At 42.8% G+C, this 12,851-nt stretch overlaps 1 pseudogene; it reads left to right on the top strand.

Moving 5' to 3' along the window:
- Positions 1-412: 412 nt before the first annotated feature.
- Positions 413-12,508, top strand: LOC124234154 (butyrophilin subfamily 3 member A3-like; annotated as a pseudogene).
- The last annotated feature ends 343 nt before the right edge of the window (positions 12,509-12,851 follow it).

Below are 12,851 nucleotides of genomic sequence, written 5' to 3'. Positions count from 1 at the left end.
ATTGTGATTTTTCTGCTTAGTTCTTCTGATAAATCTGTTATGATGTAAAGGACATAAAACAGGCTTATATAATAAAATACTGATTTTACACAAACATACCCGTGAATGATTCAAATAGGTAAGCACAGAAAAACACACACAAACGTGTGGCAATTAGCATTGTAATTTTTCCTCATTTTGTACAATCCAGTGTAATTTCAGTTTTCCTTCCAACTGTAGCCACTCGTTTCTGTCCAGCAGCTGATAAGAAACACCCTTCTCAGCCAATCAAAAAATTAATTCTTCCAAAGAGGGACTCTTACTCTTTCTCAGAGTGCACAGCCTTTCTGTCTTTTCTTGTTCTTCAAGAACAGACTGTTAACATTAATGGAGAACTACTGATTACCTTCATTCTGTGGACTGTGATCTTCCAATGGGATTGCCAAGAGGTAAGTGGGTAAATTGGTAAAACTAAGGGATAGGGGGCAGAAATTGGTAAAAGCTAAAGGGTAAGTGGTAGAAACTGCTAAAACCAAGGTATAAGGGAGAGAAACTGGTAAAAGCCAGGGCCATAAGCCCTGTAAGGACAGAGGCTAAACAGCTGAGAGTAGGAGTAGGTACAGGGAAGTACTCCCCCAGAGAAAGGGATTTGGTGCTTGTATGTGTGGTGAGGGCGTGGCGGGTGCGGGAGGTAGTGCAAAAGGTAAAGACCTGCACTGGGAAGTTTGGTGGGAGGGAGACAACTTGAATGAAGAAACTTGCCAACTGCATGTTCTTAGGAACTTACTGTGGTCAGAAAGGAGCAAAGGACTCTTGTAATCTCTCCTGGTCATCTTTGGAATGTATCCTAAGAGATTCTAAAAAGAGATGTACTTTAAAGATTTATTCATAGAGATGTTCATGACAGAATTATTTGTAATACAGAAAAATCTGAACCAACCTACATATAAGACATACACACACATATAATACACAAGGAGGGTGGATAAACAACCAATTGTCCAGTCACGAGGGATTTCCATACAGTCATTAGGAATCATGTTTTTAATAAAGAGTTTTTCTTTATCATTGTAGCAAAACTGGACCCAATTTGGCCATTTAAACTGTATCTACATTTTTTTGTGGTAGATTTTACTATGGTGAACAGCTTTAAAAATAAATCTCTGTATTAACATCTGATTTTTTGTCTTTAAGAATAATTCCTACACCAAATTAATAAACTATTTTGTGACTGTATCAGCTTAATTTCAAGAAGCACCTGCAAATTCTTCAAGGGAAACAGATGTATCTCCTTATGCCTAACCAAAGTTCTATAGGAATACAACATCTTACACCTCTCATTTTTTTTATTCTGCTATATTTGCTAGTCTTTAAACAAATTACAGATTTGCTCTTTCTCTTGTTCAATAAAACTTTCACATTATGAAATAACTCACAGGAAAAATGGCTAGTATGCAACCTGGTGGTTACATTAAAAGCTTTTGTTACAGAGAAGAGACAAATGTTTCAATTCTTCAGATATTTTATAAAGCTAGAATTAAAAAAAAACCCACAACACAGACCATAAACCTCTTACAAAACACATTTCTATTCCCTAGAAAACTATTTTGAATTTTTCATTGGATTTTTGTTTTACTAACAAATTCCAGAATGCATTATATATTCATATTTCCCAAATTAAACAAATAATGTAACATCTTTACCTTAAAGTGTCTTTGCCATGCTTACATTGAAAATTGGTGCTTTTGTTCTGTAGAATTACAAAGAAACAACAGAGAACTGCCGATTCCTATTATAATTTTATTTAATTTGTAACATAAGATCAAATTCAGTAATATTTTAAATTCAAATTTTCATTAAATTATAATGTATGTTTAATAAAAAAAAAAAGAATTATTCCTACAAGCAGAATTTCTGGGCAAAAGGATGAAACATTTGTAAGGCATTTGGTATAAATATATATATGTGGCCAAAATACTTTCAGAAATATTTATATTCCCATGAAGGGAAGTATAGGGTTACCATTACAGATTATTTAAATTTTATTTTTTTATATTTTTCTCCATTTTAAAATTGTATGTAATCAGGAACAAAAAATAAGCAAAAATGTATTCCTTACTCAGAGGACAGCAGAGAAATTGTTATTTATTATAATAATGATAATACTGTCCTCTCTAACAGCATAGAGAAGTTTGAAGAGGAGAGGATGCACTGAAAGGCAATATTCTGTCTGAGGTTGTGTCCAGGTTTCAGGCAGGGGTCTGAAGGAGTGCCAGCTGCTCAGACTTCTGTTCTTTTGGCCCCCTGGCAGTACCTGGACTTGCAGGTACTGTGACTGGAGGCCTCATGCTGGTTTGTTATTTTCTGAACAACTAATATGTTGCAGTCACTGTAATTACTTGTAACAATTTATAGTTGTTAACTTATACATGAAAACTTTTAAAATTTAAAACAGTTGAATGATTCCCAAAGTATAGGGCACAAAGGACAAAAGTATCTGTCACTCAATCCCGAATTCTCAGTATAGCATTTATCCTTTTACACATTTATAAGGCAATTACAGAAATATGTATATACAAATTTATAGGTTTGTTTTTGTCTTTTAGTGGGATTATTGGTATTTTCCTGAAATCTGATTTTGTTCACAATATGTGTTGATTATCCGGGTTAGTGACTACAAATGAGTCCTGACTGCCACATTGAATTCCTTCATAGGAATGAGCCATTATTTAACTAACCAGTCTACTATGGGTGGCCTGTTGTGTTGTTGATTGCTTTTGTACTTTTAAAAATAATGCTACAGTGTCATCCTTACACATTTCTCTCTGGACCTATTCAAGTGCTTTGCTGGGCCAGATATCTGGAAGTGGAATTGCTGGGACAATTATGCATGTTCTAAAGTTTATATTTCACATTGTTTCATTGGTAACTAGAATTCAAACAGGTTTTGTCACATGGCTGAGATCACCTAGCTTGTGAACCATAGAGCCATCACCTATTTTCCACCCCTTTCTTTTCCTATATCTAACACATAGCAGGCCTGGAATATAGTGTGTGCTCAGTAAATATTTGTTGAACAAATGAATGAAAAGACGTGTGAGACCTGGTGTTATTCTTAGCTGTCCCAATCACTAGCTTTGGGATTAAGAAGTGGTGGGTTCAGACTCTGCCTGACTCCTGAACCTCCACCATGCAGTCTGCCTAGATCTTAACCAGAGTCTGATGGTGGTATGATTTGAACTTGATGATAGCCATGGATTGGGGCTTAGAGGAGTCTGCATTGTTGTTCTCCAGATGGGCACTCTCTAAATTCATTTGTCAGCACCTCATTCCACCTGACATCTTCATGGAAGGAGAGGACACATGATGAGAGAGGACCAGGGAGAAGGGAGGGGGCTAGGTCCGGAGTTCTCAGTCCTGTCTCTGAGTGATCCACCTAGGCCTGCTCTCAGGCTCTCCACTATCTAGGGATGCAGCCAACTCTGGGGTGGTTAGGATGGAAGCCAAGCTAGAACTCCAGCTAGAATCATGCCTTGCCAGCTGGCCCAGACCCCACACTTCCCTTATCACAAAAGTTCATGGTGATGCCACAGACCATGCCTAAAAGATAATGGAAGTGTTTTTCTGAGCCAAGATACATTGGTAGCACTGGGCAGGGAGTAGGGAGTTGCAGGGGCCCTGCCTCTGAGCTTAGAGAATTTCATCACTGCACAGAGGCATGAAATTTGTTGGGATGCTGTGTGCTCTTAGATTGACATATTTGCCCCCACTTTGCAAGAGCCAGCTCTTACAGCTCTAGCTTGAAAAGGAACTTCTCTAGCAGTCGAAAGACTAAGACCAGGGAAAGTATCCATTGCTGGTGAGCCCAGAGGTCATCTGCCAAGGAGCGTTGGTGAACACCCAGGGAAAGGGAAGGCAAGAATCGAATGATTTCCTTCTCAAGGATGTTTCTCCCTCACAGAACAAATGTGAAATGAGCACATTGAGGAACATTGAGTTGTAACACTCTTACATGCATATCTAGGACATACTTGCTCTTTGAAATTACTTTATTGAAAAATAGGAATAAATACATTAATATAGGCAAGTCCCAGTGGTAGCATTGGAGGATGGGATCTGTTGTCTAAGACAGACCCGAAGAGCGGTTCATTATGGAGGTGGACATTTTCTTCACAACTTTCCTCCTCAACTCTATGGTAGAACTGACTTAGGGAGAAAGACTTGAAGGGGGTAGGGGACTTAACCTTGTAGATATTGAGGGGAAGAAATTTCCAGGTAGAGAGAAGAGTCAGGGCTGATGTCCTCTGCCCTGGCCTGTTCAAGGACCAGCAAGAAGGGCATTGTGGCTGGAGCAGATGAGGAGAATAGGGGAGATGAAGTGAGATGTGCAGGTCCTGGATGGTTATGTTGACCCTTGTGAGGACTTCAGCATCTACTCTGAGTAAAATGGGAGCCACTGGAAGGTGCTGAGCAAAGGAGTGACACGATGTGACTCAAGGAAAAACTGGGTATTGTGTTGAGTTTAGACTGTAGGGGACACAGGTGGAATCAGGGGACCCAGAGAGGAGGGTCTTGCATTAATCAGAGTGTGATGGTGGAGGCATGGACCTGGCTTTAGGAGGGGAAGTGTGGGAATGTGGAAGGATTCTGAACATATTTGGAGAGTAAAGCCAAGGATTTCCTCATGGGTTAGGGGTAATGTATGTACATTTAACCCTACATACATAACATTTACATGTTAAATGTATATACATTTAACATTACATATTTTTATGGGTGAATTCCCATGTTAGAACTCAAAGGTTAAGAGAATCCCAAGCAAACATTTTGGCAGAAGAGGGTCCTGACTCACCACCCTAGTGACTTTATCTTTTACTCTGAGTTGGCCCTGGGGAGGTAGAGGTTTCATGTGGAATTCACCATCTTCTTCCACGTCCAGGTCATAGTTTTTGCCTGACTCTGTCCGGCGTTTCTCTGCAGCACAGATGAAAATGACAAGTTCCCCAGACTTCCCTCTGCTTGACCTCCTTGTCGGCCTCATCTTGGTCCAGCTGTTTACCCCTTGCTCAGGTAGGAAACATTCTGCTTTTATGTTTCTGAACCAGACAATTACATATTAGTGTCCAGTCAGAACCTCTGACGTCTTCTTAGGCCTGGAAGTCACATTCTAAACTGAAGTTCATATGCCATTACAAGAAATTCTGCTTCTGTTAGGATCATGTTCCTCTCTAGGTTTTTCATATCTTACCCTCCCTGCCTTACATCTGCCCCGTTACCCTCTTGACCCCTACTGCCTCTGATGGATCTTCTCCTTTAACTGACCAGCTCAGTTTTCTGTGATTGGACCCCCTGAGCCCATCCTGGCCATGGTGGGTGAAGACACTGATCTATCTTGCCATCTGTCCCCGAAGATGAGTGCGGAGACCATGGAGCTGAAGTGGGTGAGATCCAGCCTTAGGGAGGTAGTATACGAGTATGTAAATGGGAAGGAAGTAAAAGACCAACAGATGGCAGAGTATCGAGGGAGAACTTCAATTTTAAGAGATGGTATCCCAGAAGGGAAGGCTACTCTCCGAATTTACGATGTCAAAATCTCTGACAGTGGAAGCTACCAATGTTATTTCCAAGATGGAAACTTCTCTGAACAAGCAACGGCGGAGCTGAAGGTTGCAGGTAAGCTTCTGTGTTTTGTTCTGAACTGGTTCCTCTGTGGGACTTGGAGGCAGAGGCAAAGTTCATGCCCCCAACCACTTCAGAGCACTCCTAGCTGGTCACTAGCGACTGCCTCCACTGCCTTTCCACTTTATTTTTCTTAGGTCCTTGGGAAAGACGTAGATTTTCCTCCATGAAGAATCCCTCCTGTACATATAATATCAAGTAAAGCACTCTCTCGTGCTGGCCACCAGGGTCTAAACTAACGATCTTCAGGAATAGGAAGAATAAGAAAATACCTCCTCAGTGATTGTACACTGTTGTTTGAGTTCAGTTTTGTTCTAGATGGCTTCTGTGGCTCCCCCAGGTGCACGCAGCTGTGGGTCCTGTGAGGCTGACCTGGGGGACAACACCTGTGCTACCAGTGTTTTCCAACCAAAGGTCCCCAGAAACACACCTGGAGTTGACCAAGTTGTATTTATTATTTTTTGTAATGAGGGAGAATGCACACCTTGTGAGAACCATGGGGTGTCTCAGTAAGAGGGTGTCAGAGAAGACTTGGTATAGAATTTATTATTGTGTTACAGGAGTTGGAGGTGGGTTTATGGAAATGTGGGTTTGCCCTGGATTGGATGCTGTCAAGAAGGTGAGGGTTAGGATTCTGTTGCTGGATGTCTTAATAAATTCTATCTAAGAGGAAGACTAGAGTGAGGCTAAAGCTGTATTTGGTCAAGGAACAGCAGTCACTCATACCCAGGATAGGGAAATGTTTGGTCATGATTATGGTTTGGACAGTGTTCATGTTTTTCTCTGTGTTCAAACATGATTGTTGATTGGTCTTGTTTTCCTCTTGACCCATCATAGAGACAAAGTATCCTTGCCTGATGTTGGTGTTCCACGAAATTAGTTATATTCAACAGGAGAACACTGAGACCAGGCCGATGTCCAGATGTCGAGGGTTGCATTTCTCTTTCGCAGGGCACTCTCTTGCTCTGTGGCTTCTGGCTGGGTTTGGTCCATCGGCAGCCATAGCAGAAGGGGCAGGAGGGAGAGAAGAGAGAGATGTAGGGACTTATCCCCCTGGCATGCCCCCTCTAATATCACCTGTAGCTGGCTGTATTCTCCTCCCAAAGGTCACAGCTCCCCTCAAGAAGTCCCTCTCTACATGACTCTCTTATTTTAGGTATTCAAAATGACTTTTTATCTGCCTTCCTTTGGATTTAGGGGTGGGTGGTAAAAACCCCATTGTTCCTGGCCCTGGAGTATTGCTCTTTCCCATGTAATTTTCCCCTCATCATGAACATGATTTCGGTAACAACTCCTTAATGGACTTGGGTCTCTGCAGTTAATATAAGGCAGAGAACAGTATTTAGAGCCTTCTTCTCACTTCAAGAATGTTTCTTTCCCCCATAAATATGTTTATTTCACAATAATTTCTGAGAATTTCCCGTGTGCCAGATGCTGTGACTGGCAATGGGAATTGGGGAAAAGTGGTAAAGATCAGATCCTTAAGCAAAGATAAATGACAAAACGGGAACAAAGATGTACAACTCATATCATGGAGAAAGAGCTAATATTCTTAAAATATGGGACAACCCAGTAGAAAATGAGCAAAGTTCAGAGAAAAGGAAATAATACACGGGATGATGTCCAGTCTCACTCAATAGAAGAACTTGTATTGAGCCGTTTTCCACTGGTTAGATTGGCAACAAAACAGGACCAAAGTGGCAGATCACACATTCTGACGGCAGGACTGGGGGAGACAGTCACTTTTAGACATTTATTGGTATCATTGGTATATTTTTGGCATAAAATGGCACAGTTTCTATCGGTGCAATATAGCAGTATTTCCCCAAACTACCTATTTATTGATCCAAAATTCCACTTCTGGGAATTTCTCTGTCAGATGTACTTGTATTTGCATGAAATGACACAAATAAAAGGCTATTTTTTGTAGCATTAATGGTAGTAGCAAAAAGTTCGGAACTATACAAATGTCCATCAACAGAGAACTTTTATTCAATGCAATATTTCATGGCTACAAAAGAAACCACAGACATTCTTTCTGTGCTGATATGACCAGATCTCCAAGACGAACAGAAAAAGCCAGACACAGAGCAGTTTGTATAGAATGCTATCTCTGGTGTAAACAGGAAGAAGTAAAAATATATTTATGTTTTTAAAAGTGAATACACACTTGCATAGCACTCATTGTGTCAGGCACTTTACAAGCATTAATTTAATCTTTTAACCTTATGAGTGAGGTACTGTTATTAACCCTTGTTACAGATTAGGACACCAGGAACAAAGTAGGTAAGTAATTAGTCCAAGATCCAACTGCCAGTCAAGTGAAGGGGCCAGAATTTGAATGTAGGCCCTCCAGCTCCAAAGCTCATATTCTTAACCCCCATATTAATCTGACTAATAAATGGGGGGAGTGAGGAGGGAGTGGATGGGAGAGACCTGGATGGCTTTTTATTTATTTTTGATATTTCAACCATGTAAAGGTAACTTATTGAAAAAATTAAATTAGAAAAGACATAATTCTGATTGCCAAGTAACTCATATTCACATGTGAGAAGCAGACAGTTCAAGACAAGTAATATTATATTATAGTAAGAGTTTACTGACATCTCAGCAGAACTTCGTTGAGTCTCTAGGAGGAGAAGGATCATTTAATGTCCTGACATCAACTCTGATCGCTGCCGTGGAGGAGAGAGGCTAAAGCTCCATTCCATTGCAGACCCCTTGCAGAAGGCCAGGCCCTGGATCTTGGCTTTGGCGGGGACCGTGCCTGTCTTGCTGCTGCCTATTGCAGTGATGGGTTACTTTCTGTGGCGACAGCAGAAGGAGAAAGAGAAAGAGCAAGCAGAAAAGGATCTGCAACGAAGGGCAAGAGGTATCTGGCCAGGGAAGGAACCTGAGGACCTGGCTTGGGGGAGGGAGCCTGGTGACCTCACCTGTCCCCACCCTGGGCATGCACCCCCACTCTATTTGTAAGGTTTATTTTCCAGAGATCCTCCCTGTTCCATCCACATATCAGTAATATTTTTTTCCTGCTTATTTTCCAGAGGCGCTCCAGCATGAACTCAGTAAGTTCCTACTCCCCCAGGGACCCACACACCTTTGGGCCTCGCTGCTTTAAGCTTCCTAGTGACTCTTCATGTTTCTTCCATTGCAGAGTGGAGAAAGATCCAGTACATGGCTTGTGAGTGGCTCTGACTTTTTCTTTCAATTCCCATCTAAGACTCTCTGCTGGGATATTTCCCAGTCCCTTTCCTCATCCCTAACTCTTCCCAGGACTGAGAAATGTCCAGGATCCATTTACCAAGGGAAAGAAATAAGAGCGACTGATTTGGAGGAAGCACAGGGAGTTGTATTTATTTAATGGAGAAAAGTTCCTTCAGTGTCTCTACAGGAGGGGCTCACAGATTCTCCAACCCAGCAAGGTACAAGGGAATAACCAGGAGTGCACCTGAAAGGAAAGGAAGAGGAGGGTGATGGAACTTCTTAGATGAAATTCCTTCCCTCTGCTGGAAACCTCGCTAGTTGCTTTACATAATCTATAGGCTGCTGAAAAGAAAACAAAGAATGTAAAATTTAAAAGAATGAGAAAATCAAAGAAGAAGGAGAGACAAAAGTGTCTTTTAAAAGAGGAGTGGCCACAGTGACTCATTTGTCATGCATTTATTAGTCCTGCCTTTAAAAGAATAGTGTGTGAAATTTCCTCAAGTTGCCCAGTTCTTTTCAGAAGTAGACAGGAAATAATACAGCTTGAGACAGATGGATTTGGGAGCATGTACACATGCACGTATACACACAGTGACACCTATGCTCAGATATGGGAATATAGTTACAAACAGAATAGATCTGCCAGGTCTCAGCTGGCAAAGCACTTACATGGTGCCTGAGGTATCATCAGCATGTGATTGATGTTCTCAGACTTGACATTAAGGAGGAGAGGGGAAGAGTGTGTTGAACAGGTAGAGGAGGAAGGTAGGAAGACTGGCAGTGTGGGCCAGAAAGAAGAACTAGATGGGTGCAAAGGAAGAGAAAGAACATGACTCAGAAATGACACATTTCAGGTGACATCTCTAATTTTTTCCGTTGTAGGTGGAGGGAAGTCTCAGGCCTATGCTGGTGAGTGACCCTGATGTTCTCTGAGTTTCCTGGCACATGTGTACTAAGCTTTTAAACCTTCTGTCTGCTGTGTGACCCATTGGCATTCCCAGTAAGAATAGTCAGATGTAGTCCAGAGGATCATTTTCTGTAGGGGATACTACCCCTGCTTTTCTGGAGTCTCAGAGAAGATTTTCAGATACAGGTTGTGGCCGTTTTCAGCCACCCCTCACCCTGCAGGTACACATGCTCTCATCCAAGCAAAGCCTGGCCATGTTGCCTGCAGCCCCAGCATCATGGAGGGAAGGAAATTCACCATTTTTTGAGAGGTTGTGTGCCTGATCCAGCAGAGCTGTAGAGGAAGGAACACACACGCTGGAAGAGACTGAAGAAAGGGAGAGAGGAAAATCTTAGTGAGGAGAATGGGTGGGGCAAGCACAGAAATAATGCCCTTTCCTTATCTGTGTCTCCTGCCTTTCAGAATGGAAGACAGCCCTCTTCCAAGCTGGTGAGTGAATCACTGTATGTTCCTGAGGACAACCACCAACCTGTGGGACCATATTCCCTTTTTCTTCTCCAACTCTTGAGATTCTAGGAAGAAAAGTCCCCATGACTGGGAGAGTTCTGGGTGGATGACTTGAGGTCTCGGTCTGAAAGGTGTGCCCATCCCCAGGCCTTCCTGCGGAGAGCCCAGGGAACCAGGGCAGATTTCTCTCCTGGGCCTCCACAGATGTTCATGGGGAGTAAGAGGCATAAAGGGTAGAGCTGAGGGAAAGGAGAGGCACAGTAAACTAATATTCCAGGGAGAGTGAGGATGTGGAATGACCAGGGAGAGAAAGCAATGCACGAAGATCTTTGCTTTTCCCAAGCTACTTATGCCACCTCCTGCTGCTGTGTATTCCCAAGTTACTTATGTGTCTGAACTTTAGTCTCCTCATTTTTAAATGATGATCTTAACCCCTATTACGTGAGGGTTGAGGTAAAGAGTAAATAACGTGATGGACGTGTATTGGTCCAAAAACCAAAAAGAAAGAGATAGAATGTTCAAACTGGGTGTTTGAAGAAGGTTTACAAGTGGAACTCTTTACAACAGTGGGAGTGGGGTCAAGAGAAGCCAACAAGGGAATGTGAAGTGGCCCAGGGCTCACAATAGTGTGGAGTTGTCACCAGCCCTAGGCTTGAAGGAATAGGGACAAAGAGTAGTTACTGGAGCCCAGAGGAAGCTGTAGCTGAAGGACAGGGCTGCCTGAGAGGAGTCATGCCTTTGTGAGAGCATCACCATCTGACACTGGCAGGGAGGAAGTTGGGGAAATAAATGCTGTGCCTCTCTTTTCTTTCTCCTTCCAATCTTCAGCTAGTCCCTCCCATGGGCCAAACCCAAAATGTAACAAGAGGCAAGGGAGCCCAGTGATGTTGTCCATAAAGGATGTATTCCTGGGGCCCAGAAGAGGAGAGAGAAAGGTGGAGAGAAGGTCTGGGAGCACAGAAAGCCCCCAACGTGGCTTCTAGCACAGAAAAGGCATGGAGGCCTTATATTATCAGGTACTTTCTCCATGCCTGGACCTGGGCTACATATAAAACACGTGTTGTCTATTCCTACCCTAGAGATTAGTATTTTTATCCCCATTTTTCAGATAAAGAAATTGAGGCTCAAAGATGTTGTATAGCTTGTGTTTAAGGAAAAAGAGACTGCAGAAAAAGGAAAGTCTCTCAGCTCAGGAATGGCAGAGCAAGGATTGAAATGTAAATCTATGTGACTATAAAGTACAGGTGGGCAGAGTCATTTTGGAGAGGGAAGTCGGAAAATGTTGGAAAGAAATAGCCAGCTGCAGAAGTTGGGTTAGGCAGACGCTGACCCTCAGAACTCTACTCTTCTGAACACAAGACTCCTGGGCCTTTCTTCTGGTATTGCTGAGAGGGTCACATTCAGGGCAGCCTGGGGACACCAGGCCCTGGATTTGGACCTCCTCAGTCACACCCAGGTCTTGGAGGCTAAGGCTCTGAGATCTGAGAGCAGTGGCTGACCTCATTGCCCATCCCCAAACTTTCTGCAGCGGATGTCACTCTGGATCGGGACACGGCAAACCCCATCCTCCTTGTTTCTGAAGACCAGAGGATCCTGCGGTGGGCAGAGGAACAACAGAATCTTCCAGACAACCCTAAGAGATTTGATACCCATTACTGTGTGCTTGGCTGTAGCAGCTTCACATCAGGGAGACATTTCTGGGAGGTGGATGTGGGGAACAGGAAAAATTGGTATGTAGGAGTGTGTACGGATGACGTGGAGAGGAAAGAACGGGTTTGTATAGCACCGGAGAATGGATTCTGGATGATGGGGCTGTCTGATGGGAATGAGTGTCTGGCTCTCACTGATCCCCGGACCAGTCTGGGGATTGACAACCCTCCTAAAAGAGTAGGGGTTTTCCTGGAGTATGAGACTGGTGAGGTCTCATTCTACAATGCCATGGATGGATCTCATATCTACACCTTCCCACAAACCTCTTTCTCTGGGCCTCTGTACCCTGTTTTCAGACTTAAGAAATGGGATGACACTGCATTGACCATTCGCCCACCACTGACCTGAGTACAGAGTTCTCTTGTTCCTGACCTATTGTCTGACCTTTCCCTGCAGACCACAGTGACCCCAGGCTCTACTAATGGGAATGGGGATCCTTAAACTGAAGTAACATCCTTGTTTCCTCCTCCCCAGCCTGGAGCTGAGGGTCTCCTCCTTAACAGCAACACATCACAACAATAAAGAAAATACTTTGAAAATGCGCATACTGTGTGAAGTACTTCACTAGTATTAATTCCATTATTCCAGGTGACAGCTGAGTTTGGTACCACTTTATTATCTCCTGTCTATAGATAAGGGAAAAAGGATGCAGAAAAGTGAAGTAATTTCCCAAAGGAGACTCAGAAAGAGAATGACAGCTGGGGTTTGTAGAACGATGACCAACAATAATAGGTAACTTAAAATGTGCTGGGTGCTGTGCTAAGGGCTTTAAGTGAGTTTCACTCATTTAACTCTCAAAACAACCCTGTGAGGTGGTATCATTTTGAGAATATGGAAACTGAGGCAAGGCCAAATTAAGTAAGTT

This window comes from Equus quagga, unplaced genomic scaffold (assembly GCF_021613505.1).
Source record: "Equus quagga isolate Etosha38 unplaced genomic scaffold, UCLA_HA_Equagga_1.0 72115_RagTag, whole genome shotgun sequence".
Classification (NCBI taxonomy): domain Eukaryota; kingdom Metazoa; phylum Chordata; class Mammalia; order Perissodactyla; family Equidae; genus Equus; species Equus quagga.
This window is presented reverse-complemented; position numbering and strand designations above follow the sequence as displayed.